The sequence below is a fragment of the Balaenoptera musculus genome, chromosome 10 (assembly GCF_009873245.2).
Source record: "Balaenoptera musculus isolate JJ_BM4_2016_0621 chromosome 10, mBalMus1.pri.v3, whole genome shotgun sequence".
In the NCBI taxonomy this organism is placed as follows: Eukaryota; Metazoa; Chordata; class Mammalia; order Artiodactyla; family Balaenopteridae; genus Balaenoptera; species Balaenoptera musculus.
This window is the reverse complement of record NC_045794.1, coordinates 22,952,997-22,971,478: the sequence shown is the minus strand read 5'-3', so window position 1 is coordinate 22,971,478 and position 18,482 is coordinate 22,952,997. Positions and strand designations below refer to the sequence as shown.

The following is an 18,482-nucleotide window of genomic DNA, read 5'->3' as shown; positions in this document are numbered from 1 at the left end:
TATATGGAATGGATAAACCACAAGGTCCTACTGTATAGCACAGGGAACTATATTCAGTATCCTATGATAAGCCATAATGGTAAAGAATATTAAAAAAAGAATGTATAAAAAAATTTAAAAAAGAAAGTATATGTAGTGTATGATCATATGTACATATATGTATCACATGTATACATACATAGATGTATATATTTCCTATTCCTTTATATGCATAAGAAAAAGACCAGAAAGAAAGTCACCAAAGTACTGTTAATAATTATCTTTTTTTCCTTGATACCTTTTCAAATTTTCTAATTTCCTGAAATATCACTACGTGCCTTTTATCACCAAGGGAAAAAAAATTACTTTTAAAGTAATTTCAATCAATACAAATACTAGAATCTCTTCAGATTTATCTGTAAGAAGCTATCCATGAATGCCAGTCCTTGACTTTGTCTTTGAACTCTTAGGGAGAGGAGTCACCCTTCCCTATGCCTTTAAGCCATACTCTACAAGGATGAGCAATACACCTGAGTAACACACCCTCTTATCTCTTCATCCTACTGGCAGTCTCATATTTCTTGCTGTCATTTCAACTTAAGCACCTTACAGATAACTCATATTTAATTATGTCTGAAAGTAAATACATAACTCTTCCCCCACAGCCCATCTTCTAACAACCCCATTTCTAGCCATGGCACTAACCTTTCTCCCAATCAGATAGCTTAGAAAGCAGCCTTAATTCATCTCTCCCTTTCCCATTTCAGATTCATTAATAAAACCTGTCGAAATCTCGCTCCCGTCCCACCTTACTCGTCATTCTTACTTCTATCACCATGCAGTCCAGGTCCTGACTGCACTCACTGTCAGTAACATGACTGTACCAGTATTCAAGTGGGTCTTCCTGATGCCATTCTCTCCCTCTGCTAAATCACAGCTCCTTATACAGAATTTGGATGATGTCATTCCTAGGCTCAAAAACTTTTAAAGCCACCCCCTTTTTTCCATTCCAATCTAAACTTCTTTGCCTGGCTTTTATTAAACCCCATAATTTGGCTCCACCCTTACTACTTAACTTTATTTTCCATTATTTGCCAGTCTCATCCCTCATCAACCAACAGGCATGCCATAATCAATCTTACCACCAAGCCCTGGAATATCTAAACATAAAAATGGCCCTTCCTTTCCCCTCTACTTATATTTAAAGAACCTAATGAATATTCCCTCTTCTACAAAGCTCTACTTGATTTCTCCAACCTCATTTATGTTTCACTTTTCAGAACTTGTCTAGTATGTGGTATGTGTGTGTGTGTGTGTGTGTGTATAAGTTCTTCACCTATTCATCCACTGATGGACACTTAGGTCATATCCATATCTTGGCTAGTGTATATAATGCTGCTTGAACATGGAGGTGCAGATATCTTTTCCAGTTAGTGTTTTTGTTTCCTTTGAATATATTCCCAGAAGTTACTATATAATTTTGACTCACTGATCAAGTGGACTTTAAGCTTAAAATGGAAGCAGTGGTAGAAAAAGTCCAGATATTACCGTAACTATGAAAGAAGATGGTCATGCTCTTAAAAAAAAAAAAATGACAATAATGAGTAGGGTCTAAGAAATTATTTACTGCAGAAAAAGAAATGGGAAGGGTGTGAGCAACAATGTGGTCTTAGGTCCCTGCAAACCCATGTCCAGAAAACGGTATTAAATAGAGAAAGAAAACTGACATTTTAAAAACAAGTTAATATAATACCACTAAGCATCACTGAGATTTGATGGTATGGGACTCTGAACTGGAATAGAGCGATGGTGGAAAAGCAGAAGCATAAAGAACTGCTGGTTTGCTCTTGCACTGTTGGTGGGAATGTAAACTGATACAGCCACTATGGAGAACAGTATGGAGGTTCCTTAAAAAACTAAAAATAGAACTACCATACGACCCAGCAATCCCACTACTGGGCACATACCCTGAGAAAACCATAATTCAAAAAGAGTCATGTACCACAATGTTCATTGCAGCTCTATTTACAATAGCCAGGACATGGAAGTAACCTAAGTGTCCATCGACAGATGAATGGATAAAGAAGATGTGGCACATATATACAATGGAATATTACTCAGCCATAAAAAGAAATGAAATTGAGTTATTTGTAGTGAGGTGGATGGACCTAGAGTCTGTCATACCGAGTGAAGTAAGTCAGAAAGACAAAAACAAATACCATATGCTAACACATATATATGAAATCTTTAAAAAAAAATGGTTATGAAGAACCTAGGGGCAGGATGGGAATAAAGATGCAGACCTACTACAGAATGGACGTGAGGACACGGGGAGGGGGAAGGGTAAGCTGGGACAAAGAGAGAGAGTGGCATGGACATATACACGGTACCAAATGTAAAATAGATAGCTAGTGGGAAGCAGCCGCATAGCACAGGGAGATCAGCTCGGTGCTTTGTGACCACCTAGAGGGGTGGGATAGGGAGGGTGGGAGGGAGGGAGACGCAAGAAGGAAGAGATATGGGGATATATGTATATGTATAGCTGATTCACTTTGTTATACAGCAGAAACTAACACACCATTGTAAAGCAATTATACTCCAATAAAGATGTTAAAAGAAAAAAAAAGAACTGCTGGTTTGGAATATGTTAGAGACTGAAGCTGACATAGAGATAAACTGAGCTGTAATGGGGACTTCAACATTTGGGATATCTGCTAGAATTCTCCCACAGCTAAAAATCAAGGCATCTGATAAATGCCTCGCTTAGCCTTCCATCTCTCACATAGGGAAAGAAACAGGGTGGATATGAATGCAACCACTGGGAAGGAATTAGCCGATTAAATGGCAATGATTAATTGGGAAACCTCAGAGTAATTCTGAAGTTGGTTGCAATGGCTGGGGATGGGAATGCGGGACATAACCAGGGAACAAAAATTACAAAAAGTTCAGAGAAAAGTAAATCCTGCTTGAGACTATAAAAGGTAAGATGTGTCATATGTTTCAGCAAGTTCTCAAGAACAGAATTCTAGTTAAACTAGCCTTGATCAATTTTTTTAACATATTTATTGGAGTATAATTGCTTTACAATGTTGTGTTAGTTTCTGCTGTATAACAAAGTGAATCAGCTATATGTATACATATATCCCCATATCCCCTCCCTCTGGAGCCTCCCTCCCACTCTCCCTATCCCACTCCTCTAGGTGGTCACACAGCACAGACAAAGGTGTGTGATCACTAAAAATCAGCACGGATTCAGGAGGAACAAGTCTTGCCCAGTAACTTTATTTCTTTTCTTGGCAAATCTACAAGGCAAACAATTTATGTGACTCTCTGCAAGGTACTTAACAAGCTCCACTCTCCAATTCTTTTTAGGGGAGTAAGGGAGAAAGATGAAGAAAAATGGGCTGAGTAATAGATGTGTTGATAACTGATTAAGCAACAAAACCCAGAATGCTCATAAGAAGGTTCTGCAAGACTCACTGGGCTTCGACAGTTATATTACCAATGAACCAGATAAAGCATTTGACGACATCCTTATCAAAACATGAGGATGAACAGATCCTAGAGAATAATCAAAAGTGGGACAGCAGAGTCAGAATCCAAACTAATTTTTACAGAAGGTTAACTTTAACAAATGAAATTTAATAGAGAGAAGGTAAAAATTATATTTGGATTCAAAAGCAATCAAATGCTAAGTATAAATTGTGATAAACTGTTATATACATAAAGAACAACTAAAGTTTTTGTTGAATAAAGCTTGCCACAAATTAAAAGTGTGGAATGGCTGCCCCCAAAAGTTACATGATCTTAATCTTAGGCTGAGTTGATAAACATAGGTTAGGAAGAAGCAAGGTGAATGCCATACTCTTTGCTGTATTGTTGGGCTCATACCTGGAGAAGCTTTCAATAGTCGGCAATGCCCTATAGACAGTATGAAGGGACAAAGTAAAATGTTCTCATAATTTGAAAATTAAGTCACCCTCTGGGACTAATAACAGCATGAAACAAATGAATTAGATAGTAATTCCAAGAAAATGTGTAATTGAAAATATTTGAGAACATCCCAATGCAATCAAAAGTGAGCAGGGTGTACTTTCTGGGAGGCAGGATTAGAATGTGAATTAAGAAAGCTGAAACCTTGTCAATTGCTTTTCTTCTGGCTAAAGGAAAGACTGTGTTAATAGAAGAGTTACATTAATTAAGAGTTACATTAAGAGTTACATTAATCTGGGGGCGGGGGGGGGGAAGCAGGAGTTTAACAAGCAAGGTTTTGCCTGCATTCCCCTAACACTGTCGGAGGTGGAGATGGCTGACCATATCCGGAGCAGTGCTGGGCAGGTGCATCCTTATAAAAAAGAGGCTCCACCAGCTATTCTGGCTTAGTGACACTCCTCATGAGGATGACCCATTTTGATTAGAATGACCACTTCCTATGTAGATTGTTCTACTGAGGTGACAGTGCGCTTACCAAATGATGCAAGTTTCCGTTCTACTCACAGTGATATTAACAAATTCATTAGTTGACATTTTTGTTTCTATGTCAGTCTCCTGGTCACTTCCTAAATGTAAGTAAATTCCACAATCCTGAGTACTTCTGGACACACACACGCACACGCACACACAAATTCACATCTACGTACCTGGAAAAGTGAGATCTATATCTTAAATATGACAATATATATCCAGATACTACACACCTGTGAAGTTCTGCTTCTCTTTATGACAACCGTAATTTATCTAAAACTGAACCATACATTTTAAGAGAGAAAACTAATGAAATATAACACATATGGAGGAGAGTGGCCAGGAAGGTAAAAAGTCTGGAATCCATGATATTTGAACAAATTAAATGAGCATGCTTAGCCTGAAACACAGAAGACATAAGACAGCTGTCCTCAAACATCACTCTTACAGTGATACAAAATTATCTCTAATTCTGTGATGACAACCAGTTGAAAGCTGCATAAGGAAGAACTTTCCAATTTACACTGTTCCGTGCCTGGCACACAGAAAAAGCTCAGTAAGTTTTGGCACACGGTAAATGTTCACAATGTTAGCTATGATTGGGTTTTAAGATATAAAAAGTGTCATGAGAGAGATATGCCCAAGATGCTGTGGGAAAGCAAAGGAGGAGCACCTAACCCTGAACAAGAGGTGAGAGGTCAAGGCAGGCATGCCTGAAAGTGGAGATGCCTAAGCAGAGTACTAAAGAAAGCACAGGAGTTACCCAGAAGAGTATGGGAGAGGGCATTCCAGAAAGTAGCATGTAAGACCCAAGGTCAGAGAAAGCTAGAGGTTCAGTACAGCTGCAGAGGTGAGTAGAGGGAGTAATGAAAGATAAGGCTAGAAGAGCAAAAGGGCACCACTTCTTAAAGGGACTCGGGCTCACATGCCATGTTAAGGAATCTGGAGGAGGTGATGGGGAATCATTGGAAATTTTAACTGTAGGAGTTATATAAGCAGATTTACATTTTAGGAGATCCCATTTGGCAGCCACATAGAAAACGGAAGACAGCAAGACGGGTAGCAGAGAGATGGCTATGTTAGTCATCTGGAGTCCATGTGAAGATACTGACACTGAAAAAGGGCCGAGATGGATAGAATTCAAGAGGTAGTAAGGAGGACTTAATAAATAACTGGATGTGAGGGATAAACAAGAAGAGGAGTCAAGGATGATTTCCAGGTTTATGGCTGGAGCAACCAAAGAGAGAATAACATCATGCATTGGAGGAGGTAAGAAGCATGAGAAAGATTCTGGGAAAGGAGAAGATAACATTGACTCTTGCGGAAAACACCCAGGTGGTGGGATCTAGGAAACAGATGGACCATGGAGTCTCAAGCTCAGAAAAGGGTCTGATTTGGAAGTCATCATCACAGAGTTGTCACTGAGGAAGATATCGGAGCATATGAGATCATCCAGACCCCAGAGTGTGTGGAGTGAGAAGAGGATTGGAGACAGAAGGCTGGAGAACACCAACCACTGAAGAGAATGAAAGTCAGCGATCTTGTGATCTGTTAAGTTTCTTATCTTTAGGTGAGGAACTGAAATCTTTAGGCGAAGACTAAACACCCACTTACCAGGGATTAGAGGGAATTCACAGTAGAGAATTGGACTATTTGACCTCTACAGCATCTTTCAACTCTGAAAATGAGTCAAAGACTTTAATTCAATCCAGTATGTCTTACAATCTGAGAAAACTTTTTATCACTGTTACAGAAAAACTAAAATCATGCCTATTTTTATTCTTTGGCTTTGTTTGTCCAATGATGATAAAACATTTTGAAGAACAAGTTTCTTATTTGATAGTGTTTTCATAAAGGGAAGGAGGACCTGGTTGACCTAGAAAGGAGAACACAGGCTCTAGAGCTAATTTCTTATCCTACTTTCCCCTCTATGCGTCCAGTTATATGGCTGGTATCAGGATGCAGTTTTACCCAAACACATGTGCCTACTTATTCTTCCTTTCCCTTTCTGCCACCTTGTACCTGACTGGGACTATACATAATCTGCGGTTTTAAGTCTTAACATTTCAGACAGGTAGCTATAACTTTCACTAATATTTAAAGTGTGTTGGTTTCTGTTTCCATTTCTGCTCAATTCTAAAAACAGAGAGACACAGGTACATAAACAAGTTTTTAAACTTAAATCCAGAAATGTTTGATGAAAACAGTCATTTTTGGCACAATACACCCAGGGTGTTTTTAGACAGGACTACTTGCGGCTCAACTTAACCTTAAAATATGGCACTGGCCCCACCAAGTGGCACCTGGAACGGGTGTTAGAGGTGCTTGACCTCTTTCAACCATATGCACCTTTTCTCCTGCCCCCGGCCGATGCCTCTCCCGCCCCTTGGCAAGCCTTCGTTTTCTTCCCCTGTCCTGCTTTTCGCTTTCCTCCTGGTAGTGGTCATAGATTTTATTACCACTAATGGCACTAAAGCTAACACAGCTGTCAACACCGCCGCCCCCCCGCCAGAAACGCAACTGATATACACCTAACTGGGGTCTACAATGAACTTTTCGGTTGTCCTTAGAAAACAATTTAACTATATTCTGTGTCAGTGGCCCAACTCACAGGACAGAAAAAACAAATGGCTGCAGAAAGTAAACCTTTGTGAAAAGAAACCTTGAGTGCTTTTTAGCTCTGGCAGTCTAACGTCGAGGCTCAGAATCATGACTTGCAGATGCAGGTTTCTAAATGACCAAAAAAGGTGGAAGCAGGGCAAACTAGAGACAATGGCTGATACCATTTGAAGTTTAGAGTCATACTAAGTAATTACAATATAATAAGCGCTAGCATAGAGAAGATGAAAAACAAAAAGGGCTATATCCAGAATAAAAGGACTTTAGCACTAGATATTACAATTCTGGGAAACTTTTAGGGTGCCATAAAACTTGACGGGAAAGGTAAATAATTATGTTCCTACCACAATCCCCTCCCTCAAGTCAAGTGCTCCTGAAGCCATGCTCTGATGCTGCATTCTCCTTATACGTCAACCCTGCTTGCTCCGGGCACTCATCAAAGAAAAAGGTTTTAGTGGATTTCTTCTCCTCTATCTCTCTGGCTAATGGTGTCATTACCTTTTCTATTTAATTTCACAAAATGGATGCAAGAGACATTTATCCCTGGCAGCAGACTTGCAGGCTGAGTGCGAAACACAGCAGAGGTGCTTCCACGAGGCTGTAAGAAGCAACAGAAACACTTCCTTACAAAAGCTCAGAGTGCTAAAGCTGAATAAAATAAATATGGAAAAACACGGCAAAAATAAAGTTATTTTATTAGGACAAGTTCGTTTATCTTATCCAGCCTCTTGCCCCAACACTAAAATAATCCCTCAACAGCCTCTTACATTCTATGCTATAATGTTTTCCTGCTGCTTTTTGGCCTGAAAAACTCCTACTCACCCTTCAAGTCTAAGCTCAAACACTACCACCTCCCTGGAAACCTTCTTTGATTCTCCCAAATAGGTGCTCCCTTTCCTTAGGTGCTCCCCTGAGTGCTCCTTCATTACAGCAGCTACATGACATTGCCATTATTTCTAAACCTCTAAGCAGCCCTGCAGGTGCCTGCCTGCTTTCTGAGTGCGCACCATGTCTTTTCATCACTGCATTTCCTGGTACTCGACACGTACCTCATAGGTAATTCACAGAGTCAAAGAACTCCCTAGGTCTCAACATGAAGGGGCATCACTCATCCATCCAAGTCTCTCCTTTCCAATCCCACATGGTTTAGAACTTCATTATCTATCTCCTAGATTATTTAAATTAGTCTCTTCAATGGTCTTCCCATTTCCGGTCCCTCTTCCCTTGAATCCGTTCTGTATACTCTTGCCTCTAACATTACTAAAGTATTGATAATACTTTAATTAAATATACCAGGTTGAGCAGTTGATGCTGCAGAGAATGAAAAGCTGAAAAACACCTGTTCCCTAAACTGAATGGGCTCAAGTCCAATAGGGCAGAGAAGTAAATAATTAACATATCATTTATCAGGTGTTATAGAGATGTTATCAACTCATGCTAATCCCTCTGCCTAGCATGTCCTTCACTCATAAATGGTCAATTCCTATTTCGCTTTATATAAGAAGCCTTCCTAATCTCTCCAGCCAGAAGCAATCTCTCCTTCCTCTGCTCCCACAGTGCCCTGTTACTTGCTTATCACTTTCTGCTTGAATTACAGTTATTTGTATCCATACATTTTGTCTCTTACTGGATTGAACCTTTCTAAATAGAAGGGCAATACATTTTACTTGTCTCTATTTTGCCATGGTACCTAACACAGTGCCCAGAAAATAGCTGATAAATGTTGAACTGTGATGATTAACCTCACTAAATTATTATGAGTCTGTGATTCCTTTAGGATTTGCCAGTATTAAGACTATCAGTGGGTCAAATACATACAATTCAAAACTGAAATTTTTCCACTCTAGCCACAAAAATAGAAAGTCTATTCTGTTTGGCGAGGTAATAGTGGACATATGGAGAATATTCTCAACCAGATTTGAAAGATGTGTCCAAATGAAATGGATCTCTATTGTAAAACGACAACAAAAGGCAACTCCCTAGTCTTAAAAACCAGACAACTAGCCCCTGCTGACAAACACAGAAAAATTAAGAAGGACAAACATGGTGTAGTATTTCCATAATGGGGGCAAGTCAATGGACAAACGTTCAGCTAAGTAAAACTGTCCACAGCTCAATAAAAACTAAATTTAATAAAACAAGATACTGGCACAAGATAATATTTCAAAAATGGTTCATTAAATAAGCTCTCTGATCTCTCAAATAACACAACTTTCCAGAGGGGAATACTTGCAGCTTATCCATTCTTTAAAATTTATAACCAATTTCCTACAACAGTGCTACTGTAAGATACCTCATCAAGCCCTTGTAAGGATCCCCAATTCTTCAATTTTACTTTTTTTTTTAAGCTAACATTTTATTGTATTGTATTGTATTGTATTTTTTGGCTGCCTTGGGTTTCGTTGCTGCACACGGGCTTTCTCTAGTTGTGGTGAGCGGGGTCTACTCTTCATTGCGGTGCACGGGCCTCATTGCGGTGGCTTCTCTTTGCAGTGGCTTCTCTTTTCAGTGGCTTCTCTTGTTGCGGAGCACAGGCTCTAGGCACACGGGCCTCAGTAGCTGCAGCCTGCGGGCTCCAGTAGCTGTGGCTCGCGGGCTCTAGAGCGCAGGCTCTGTAGTTGTGGCGCACGGGCTTAGTTGCTCCGCAGCATGTGGGATCTTCCCGGACCAGGGCTCGAACCCCTGTGCCCTGCATTGGCAGGCGGATTCTTAACCACTGCGCCACCAGGGAAGTCCTAATTTCACTTTTGAAAAAATATCTGTCCTCCCTCCACCCCTTTCCTTCATCATAATTATTCTAGCTAAATCCAACAGTTGTGTGCAGGATGAGGTAGACAGCAATTTAACTATCATTCACCTGAATCACAAGAATTGAGAACTTAAAACATTTTATGATTTAAAATGCAGAACTAAAGCTCCAACTTCTCAATTTTGACCAAAAAAAGAAGTTCAAAGCTCAAAACTATAAGACCTTTTAAGAAAACGCTGAGCTACAATGATATATATCTGCTCCCATTTGGCTTGAATGAAGTCAGAACATTTGATCATATCATTTATTTCAACATTAAAACTGCTTAGGGCAAGAACTGTCTCACCAACTAACTTTATAGAAGCCTTAGCAAACTACCTGTAGCAGCTTTTAATCTAAAGACCCGAATTTAAGTTTGCTTTGAGGATTAAGCGAGAAAATGTGTAAAAATGCTTTATAAAACTCTAAAGAACAATACAAATGTAAGGTGTTACTAGTATTATACTTACAATAAGCTCTCTCCAAGAACAAATCCCCCTCTATAGGAAATCAGAATAGAGCTGAAATATTTCTGCATACTTTTCGCAAGAGAATTTATGCCCTACATCAAAAATGTAAATAACTCCTAAAAAAGGAGGGAGGACAGGGAAGAAAGAAAATTCAGGTGGGACTAGAAGGAGGTAAATTAAATAGCAAAGGAGAAGTTTTTGTAATAAAAAAAAGCAATATAAGAAAAAGCAAACCTGGATCTTAGGAATCAGTTTCTAACTCTACCACTTAACTATCTACTCATCTACTCATGAGGCCCTGGTCCCTTCACCCCACTAGGCTCCAGTTTCCTTGTTTGTAAATAGAGATAATAACTCAGAGGGTTGCTGTGGGGATTAAATGGGATAATATTTTTTTTGATAATATTTATATAGAGTATTTAGCACTATATCTGGTGCATAGGAAGTGTTAAGTAAATGATTACTGTTGTTGATAAAATTATTACTAGACCTGCACCCTAACTGGTGACATTCAGAAAGAAAAAGGAGCCAAGAACATGTCAGTGGGGAAGATGATATACAGAGAGCTAAGTCTACATACCACTGTTAGGAGACAGTGTTTGAGAAATACAGATTACACAGAGCATTTTTCAAATTAAATGCACAAATTACTTCCTGTGCCTCCAGGACGGCAGAAGAATCTAGAGAAGCGTAGCCAAAATCTCCGAGTCATAAAAGCTGAAGAGCGATGACTGTACAGAAGAACAAGACCAAGAAAAAACAAAGGTGCTTATTGATGTGTACAGAGGCGTCTCCGATTCCGAACTTTAGATTTTCTAAATATTCATAGACAGAATGAAAGCGAAGCTCCATAGCAAAGACACAGCAACTCTGCTTGCCCAAAATAGATGGTATTAACATCGTGCAGAGTCATTTAAGTTTCTGCCACCTTGTTCTTTATTCTGGGGAAGTGGTTGTATCTGTGGTTGATTTTGAGGTGTTAACCATTATTAACTCCATCATATTCGGTAATTGCAAAAGCAGTAAAAGTGCCCCAAAATTAGGAAGAAGAGGAATAGAATCCCCTCCTGAGGCAGATGTAGAGATAGCAAATAACTGTAAAAGGTGAAAGAGCAATGGATGCTGCCTTTGCACATGGGCTCAGTGACTTACACACCCGTGGAATCAATAAGAATCAGCAAAAGACAAGGAAAACAGGAAACCTTCCATATGTGTGCCCAGAGAATCAGCACCAATTTGGGTTGTCAGCTGGTCTGATGTTAATTCAGGGGAAGACAAGGAGCTTGTTTAAGAATTTAAAAGTTGAGCACAGTACAAGTACTACTATCATAAGCCACAGACAAATTGCCAAAGTTCGAGGCCTTTCTGAATTTACACAACATCAACCTGAATGGTCGGCTCACTATCTGACCTGTAACTGCTAAGGTCTTAGGGAGGCTACCTGTCTCAGTGGACTTTCAATGGAGACAAAACTAGCTTATGGGAAAAGATGGCCCCAAAATTTCTATCAGCAAGGAGGTGAGAGTATGTCTGGTTTCTCTTTGAGTTTGCCCAACTCACACTCCTTTTTACTGAGAATAACCTTTCAAAACAAAACCCGTACTTAAAGGAACGTGGAACTTTTTACAACAAAGCATAGTGGACTTAAAAGCATCTCCCTGAAATTATGGGCTGAAGATCCTGAAAATTTTATCAATCAGGGGGTGGTAAATGGAAATAATATGCCAGCACTGCTAATTCAAGCTGTGTGGAAAAAATTTCTTAAATTTGTTTTGCCATTTTTGTCTTATTGTAATAATATAAATGCATGGGCTTTAAATCCTGGCTATTGTTCTGCCACTTTTCCCGTTAGGTTTTACGGTCATCAGAGTGTTCTACAATCTACCACACTCACACAAGGAGAGAACACTTATATTCATTCACAGAGACTGTGCCTCTGGAGCTCTACTTAAAACTATGAGTATGGTCGATCAGTGCACTGACAAAGGTCTCCATCTTGCTAGACAGGTAAGGACAGGTAAGTACCCCTACCACTGCCTAGACATACTTTTTTTCCCTAACCTTTAAATCCAATTGAGTTTATTGTGATTTCAACACCTAGATAACCAATAACAAATGCGAACCATTCCTAAAACTTCATAATTAAAATCAGTTGGACCATTCATTCAACAAAGAAGCATTTACTGTGTAGGCCTATACTGGGCCCAGTGCAATTCTATAACACCTTTTATTTCACAATCCCAGAGAGCTTTCAAAGTTGCCCTAACATAAAGTATCAGTGATTGAACTTCTCTCATTTTAAGCATGTACAACACTCCATTCAAAACACTGCTTCAGGCATTATAAATTTAGCTGTTTGTGGAAATAAAAACTGAAAGGGCTGAGAATGACAGTCAATCATTAACTAAATTCCAACTTCACAATTCAATCCAAAAAATACCCAGTGCCAAGCGGTTTAAAAAAATTACAAGCCAAATATACAATGATTCAAACATTCCACTAGGCAAAGGAGCTAATATAGTTATAACTTCTCACTTCTAAATCCTTATGGGTATTGCTTCTAGGTAATAAGTCAAATTTCTCAAAAGTCCCACTCAATGATTACATTTAATCTGCACCAAGAGCAACTTCCAAAAAGAGATTAAATATCTAACATGCCAAAAATAAGTTATTTACCCGGGTTTTTGCTATCTTGGGGCTCTTTCTAGAAAATAGATCCCTAAACTTAGGTGCCAGAGGAATGTATTTTTCCAAATCAAGTCTTTGAAACTACAGACCTGAGAAAGGCCATCAAAAGCGGGAGATAAAATAAGGAGAGTGGTTAAGCACAGGGATGCAAGTATAAGCCAGAATGCCTGGGTTGGAATCCTTGTTTTACCATTTTCTAGGTACCTCAGTTACCCTGTCTGCAAAATGGGAATAAAAACACCTACTCCATACAGTTGCTGTAAGGATTAAACCCAGGTAGATCAGTACTGTAAGGGTTTAGCGGCAAGCAGCATTATATAAAGTGTTTGTTTATGATGACTATCATATGACTAGCTCATCCAAATCATCTACACAAATGCCTTTCCCTACTGAAAGCCTTCCTTAATTGGTCTAGTAGAATTTAACCCCTCCCTCCTTGGCTTCTCCACAAAATGCACTGTGTACTATAGTTATATGGGTATATTTCCCTCCCATGAGGTTGGAGACAGAGACCACAGTTCATCTGAGTGTACAGGACAGCAAATACTGTTCATTGTTGCCCTTCAGTTTCCTCTCTCTAAAGGTTCTGAACAACAATACCCTGTCAATTAGCAAACCTTTACCTGGAGAAAGGAGCTTTATGTAATCAGCACACTTAAGTACTGGGCATACCTTGCTAAATGTTCTCTTAAGACTTAAACAAACATTTGAGGGGTTGGAGTGGGGGGAAAGAAGGATTCACTTAATATTTTTTTAACTAATGACCAAGGTTATCTTTTTAAATTAATTTTTAAAAATTTCTTATGCTTTAAAAGCTTATTCTCATTTTTTCATTCAAAAAGTCTATGGTGCTTTTAATATAAAAACACAGTAGCATAATTTCTGCATATGTCAAGTCTACTTAATCATAACTTGACCACCTGCTGATTTTAACATTACTTTGAGATGCCAATCTTTCTGGCTTTGATTTGTGCCCTTTGATTTGTGCCCTCTTTTCTCTCTCAAAAAAGTGCCACACACATGGAAAAAAGCTTCCAACTTATCCCAGATCACTGGGAAAACACTTTCTAAAGTGTTATCCTACTTCACTAACATAATGATGTTGCCCTTACTTTGAGAGGACAGAACTTTTCTGAAAACAAATGGCTGAATTGAGTCCATTGCTCTGTTACCGCTTTCTACAAAGTACAATTCTTCCTTTGTTTTTATAGAGTCTTACCTATTGAAATTAATTTTTTTCTGGCATAAAAACTGCTGAGGACACCTTCCTAGTTGCACAAATATTCCTGGCCTCTACTCTTTGATTTATTTTAAAACAAACTCAAAAACAAAAGGCTAAAGAAGAATTGCACTCATTTAATGTGGTTTTTCTAAGTCTAATTTTTTCATTCCCCAGTGGCACGGCCTTTCAAAGGATTACACAAACTACACCCAATTTGTTTCTCATTCTAAACATAACCCAACCAAATGGGGAATGTTATCAGCCATCTTAACAAGGAGAACACCACAAAGCTAAAACCAAACCAAAGATCAAACCAAAAAAAAATATCTTTATCCATTGTACCTCCTTTGAGATCAGGACTTCTTTACATAAAGGTACTTTGACATACCTATGCAATGAACAAATGTCATCATAATTTAACATCCTATTTTGGACTAATTTCTCTCCCCTCAAATAGTCACAAGAATGGCCAGTTCACATACAATACCTCTCAGCTACTGGCTAGAGAGTATAATAAACTTAATTGTTTTATATATCCTGAGGCATACAAAGAAAGGCCAAACAAACACAAAGAGGTTTCCAGTATCTTATATACATTTATGATTGAGACAAAGAACTTTCAAAAACCTGCCCTCAGTAAGCAAAGCTGGGCTTAAACCACAATAAACCCTGCCTTTAAGTAGGGAGACCTGACAAGTTTAAGCCCCCAACCCACTCACATCCCCCAAAAGACTAAGTCTCACTCCCTTCTTACAGCTAGGAGGCATAATTAAAACACTTAAAGTTGTTTCCTCAGAATTTAGTAGTAATAAAGCTAATACTCAGGCCACCTTCTCCGAGCAATCGGCTTCTATCAAAACTTATCACAAGTTGCATTTAATAGACAGGAGCAAAAAAAAAAAAAAAAAATAGACAGGAGCGTTGGTTTTGCATTTTATCAAGTGAAGAACAACAGCATGACACTTTTTGGAGAAGCCACTACTCCCAGCACCACCAGCTCTCCCCGCCCCCCTCCCCATTTTTTTTTTTTTTTTTTAATGTCTTTCCTCCAAATTTACAATCTGAAAAGCGGTCCCACGAAACAAAAGTAGTATCAGTAAACGGGAGTCCACTGGTTTTGAAAATAAAGTTTGTTCTTTTGCTATCAACCTGACAACTTTTTAAAGGTGAAATGTCTCCTCCTCAATCGGGCACAACCTTCCCTATTCCCATACCAAACAACCACTCATTTGCCCCCGATAGTAAATGTGGAAAAATGGGAGTGGGAGAAAATGATGTTGAAAAGAAGGGTCTAGGGTTCCAGTGGTAGGGACGGATTTTGAGACCGGTTTTGAATACTCCGTGTCTTCTGGGAGCTGGGCAGCTTTACTGTGTCTATCTGAGAAATGTTTAGCAATCTGACGCATCAGTTTTTAGGAACGGTACACAAACAGCCCCCACAATCTAAGAGCCATGTCCAGAATACTTTCCCTCGGTGGCATCGGCTGAGGGCAAGGGACGGGAGAGCGGGGGATACAGGAGAGGATCCACGACATTTGTTATTGTTTATGAAGCCCAGGCAGGGACCGGGAGCGTGGTGCTCGGGGGCCGAGGAGTGGAAGGCGAAAGGAGCTGGGAAGGACAAAGATGCCTCCCGGGGCTCCAGGCCACCTCTCCGGGCACCAGGTGCCAGTACCACCCCGGGAAACAAGAGGGCCAAGGCCGTCGCCGGAGCTTCACCGGAGACATTTCCAGCCCCGAAATTAGCCCGGCTTTCCCTGGACACCCAAAGACACCTAAGATCGTCTCCCGCTCCCGATCTCAGAGTTGGGGCCGGCGCGGCGAGCCGAGCGCACCAGCCCCCTCCGCCGCGGAGCGCCGCATCCGCGCACTCACCTGCCTCCGGTCGCTCCCGCGGCCGGCTCAGCCTCCGCACGGGCCGCAACCGACCCGGCGCCAGTCCGCTCCCTTCTGCCCGCTCCGCCCTCGCCCCGCCCCCGGGAGGTGGGACCCGCCGCCGCGCCGGAATCTCGGGGCGGCCTCCCTGAACTCTCGCGAGGCCTCCCTGCTCCGCTTCTAGGTGGCTGGGCTGGTCTGACTCGGCCCTGACGTCATACGCACCACAGCCGGAAGTAGCCTTCTGTCGTCAACGCAGCCAGCCCACCTACCGCCCCACCCACCTGCACCTAGTGAATTCGTGACTGACCCTGGAGGGGTTGTTTGAAGAGTCACCGTTTCCCTCCCTCATCAGCCTCACCTCACTTCCCTCTTCTCTGCTCAAAGCTAGTTCATGCCACTCTTGAGAGTGGCCCAGTGTGGTGCCACATTAGTCACGTGTCCTAAATGTCGCCAGAGTTTTTCTTGATGCTTCACAATGCAATGTGAATGTTAGAGGAGGAAAGGGGCTTAGAGATCATTTCAATTATTTTTTTGGAACATAACTGTAGAGCAGAGTAGGAAAATGTGATCAACAAAAATGGATTGACTGACCTAGTTGCCTAGGTAGTAGCTGTGGAGTCTAGAAGCCACCCAGCTTCCTTGATCCTTTTCTTTTCATCATGACTCAACTGTAGAGACTTGAGAGGGATTCACATTTGGAAAAGCTACAAAAAAAACTCTGCGGCATTCATGAAAAACTTGCTTGGGTTATCTTGGAAAATCTAAAATAACTGACAATACTGAGCTGCTTATTTAGGATCAGAGAACTATGAGGAAAATCACCTGCCTGTAGCATGACTCAGAAAGGATGGCTTTGGGAAAATGATGCGTTTGAGTTTTTATTGGGCAAGCCAAACAAGAGAATCGTTCCCAATTATTGTTGACAAATTATCTTCTATCTGAATAGTGGAGATTTTATAAAATACCATTTACTTTTAGTCTGTTAAGACAGTATACAAAGCTAGTACTGTGCTTGCAGAAAATATAATTCAGAGATGCCAATCATTATCTTTAAGTTTCACTAAGAGCAGGTGACACGTACGAAAGACTTAGGGAAGAATCTTAACATCACTTCTATTTTTTTTTACACTCTGTGCTTTTTCATGCATAGCTTGATAGCAGAAAAAGCACTGTGTAGTCTGGTAATTAGTGTATTCTTGGGGAAATCAGTTCATTCTATATCATATGGTCGTTTTGAGGCTCAAATGACAATTGCCATATGCGAGCATAAGAGGTTTAATTGTGATCAAACATGCTTGACAGAGGCCTGTACACCTCTCTCCCTCCACCACGCACACACTACTTCAAGTGGGTAGGATTAAGAACAATTTATGGAGTATTCTATAGCAAATTTATGTTTTCAAATGTGCCGTGCTATTTTCATGGAGCTAGAGTAATAGGGACTTGTCTAGGGTGTCAGACTAGGATAACATGAGGCAGGCTAAAGCTTCGACTTTTAGTTTCTTAATTGAGGCCATTCCAAATAAATTCCCCCTGGTTGTTGAAGGTACCTGACCTGAATCAAATTAGAGCCAACTGCTCTTTTGCAAATCTATGGACCCCTTTTCAGAACAGTGTTTTTAAATGCATAAAATAAACTACCTAGGACTATAAAGGAAATTGATTATACTAATATACAATTTTTAAAATAGTAAAAAATGAGGTTTTGCTATAATTCTGTAGTAGGCAGCTTCTAAGATGATTCCCAATAATCCTCACCTTCTGGTATTTCTGTCTTGCACAATCCCCTCCTCTTGAGTGTGGGCTGAACCTAGTGACTTGGTTTGGGTTTTTTTGTTTGTTTGTTTGTTTTTAAGTTTTTTTGACGTGGACCATTTTTAAAGTCTTTATTGAATTTGTTACAATATTGCTTCTGTTTTATGTTTTGGTTTTATGGCTGCGAGGCGTGTGGGATCTTAGCTCCCCGACCAGGGATCAAACCTGCATCCCCTGCATTGGAAGGCGAAGTGTTCACCAATGGACCACCAGGGAAGTCCCTGTGACTTGGTTTTGAAAAAGAGGATCTGGCAAAAATGATGGGGTGTTACTTCCATGATTAGGTTACAAAAGACTCTGGCTTCCATCTTGTTCATCTTCTCTTGCTCCACTTCTTACTCTGATGAAAGCCAGCTGTCAGGCTGTGCCCTGCCTTATGGAGAGGCCCATGTGGTACAGAACAGAGCAAGGTCTCCAGTAAACCGCCACTGACGAATTGAGGCACCCAGTCCAACAACCCATGAGGAACTGAATCCTGCCCACAGCCACAAGTGAGCCTGGAAGCAGACTCCGTCCCAGTGGAACCTCGAGATGACTGCAGCCCCAGCTGACACCTTGA

The 18,482-nt window shown here is 40.4% G+C and overlaps 1 protein-coding gene across 2 annotated transcripts in view; it reads right to left on the bottom strand.

Moving 5' to 3' along the window:
* Positions 1 to 16,179, bottom strand: part of STK38L (serine/threonine kinase 38 like) — an 81,293-nt gene extending 65,114 nt beyond the window's left edge. Inside the window, exon 1 of one of the 2 annotated variants that reach the window (XM_036866078.1) lies at positions 16,106 to 16,179. The gene's annotated coding sequence lies outside the window, so the exon portion shown is untranslated. The remainder of the gene's footprint in view (positions 1 to 16,105) is intronic. The other variant, XM_036866077.1, reaches the window with a different exon arrangement.
* Positions 16,180 to 18,482: the final 2,303 nt, after the last annotated feature.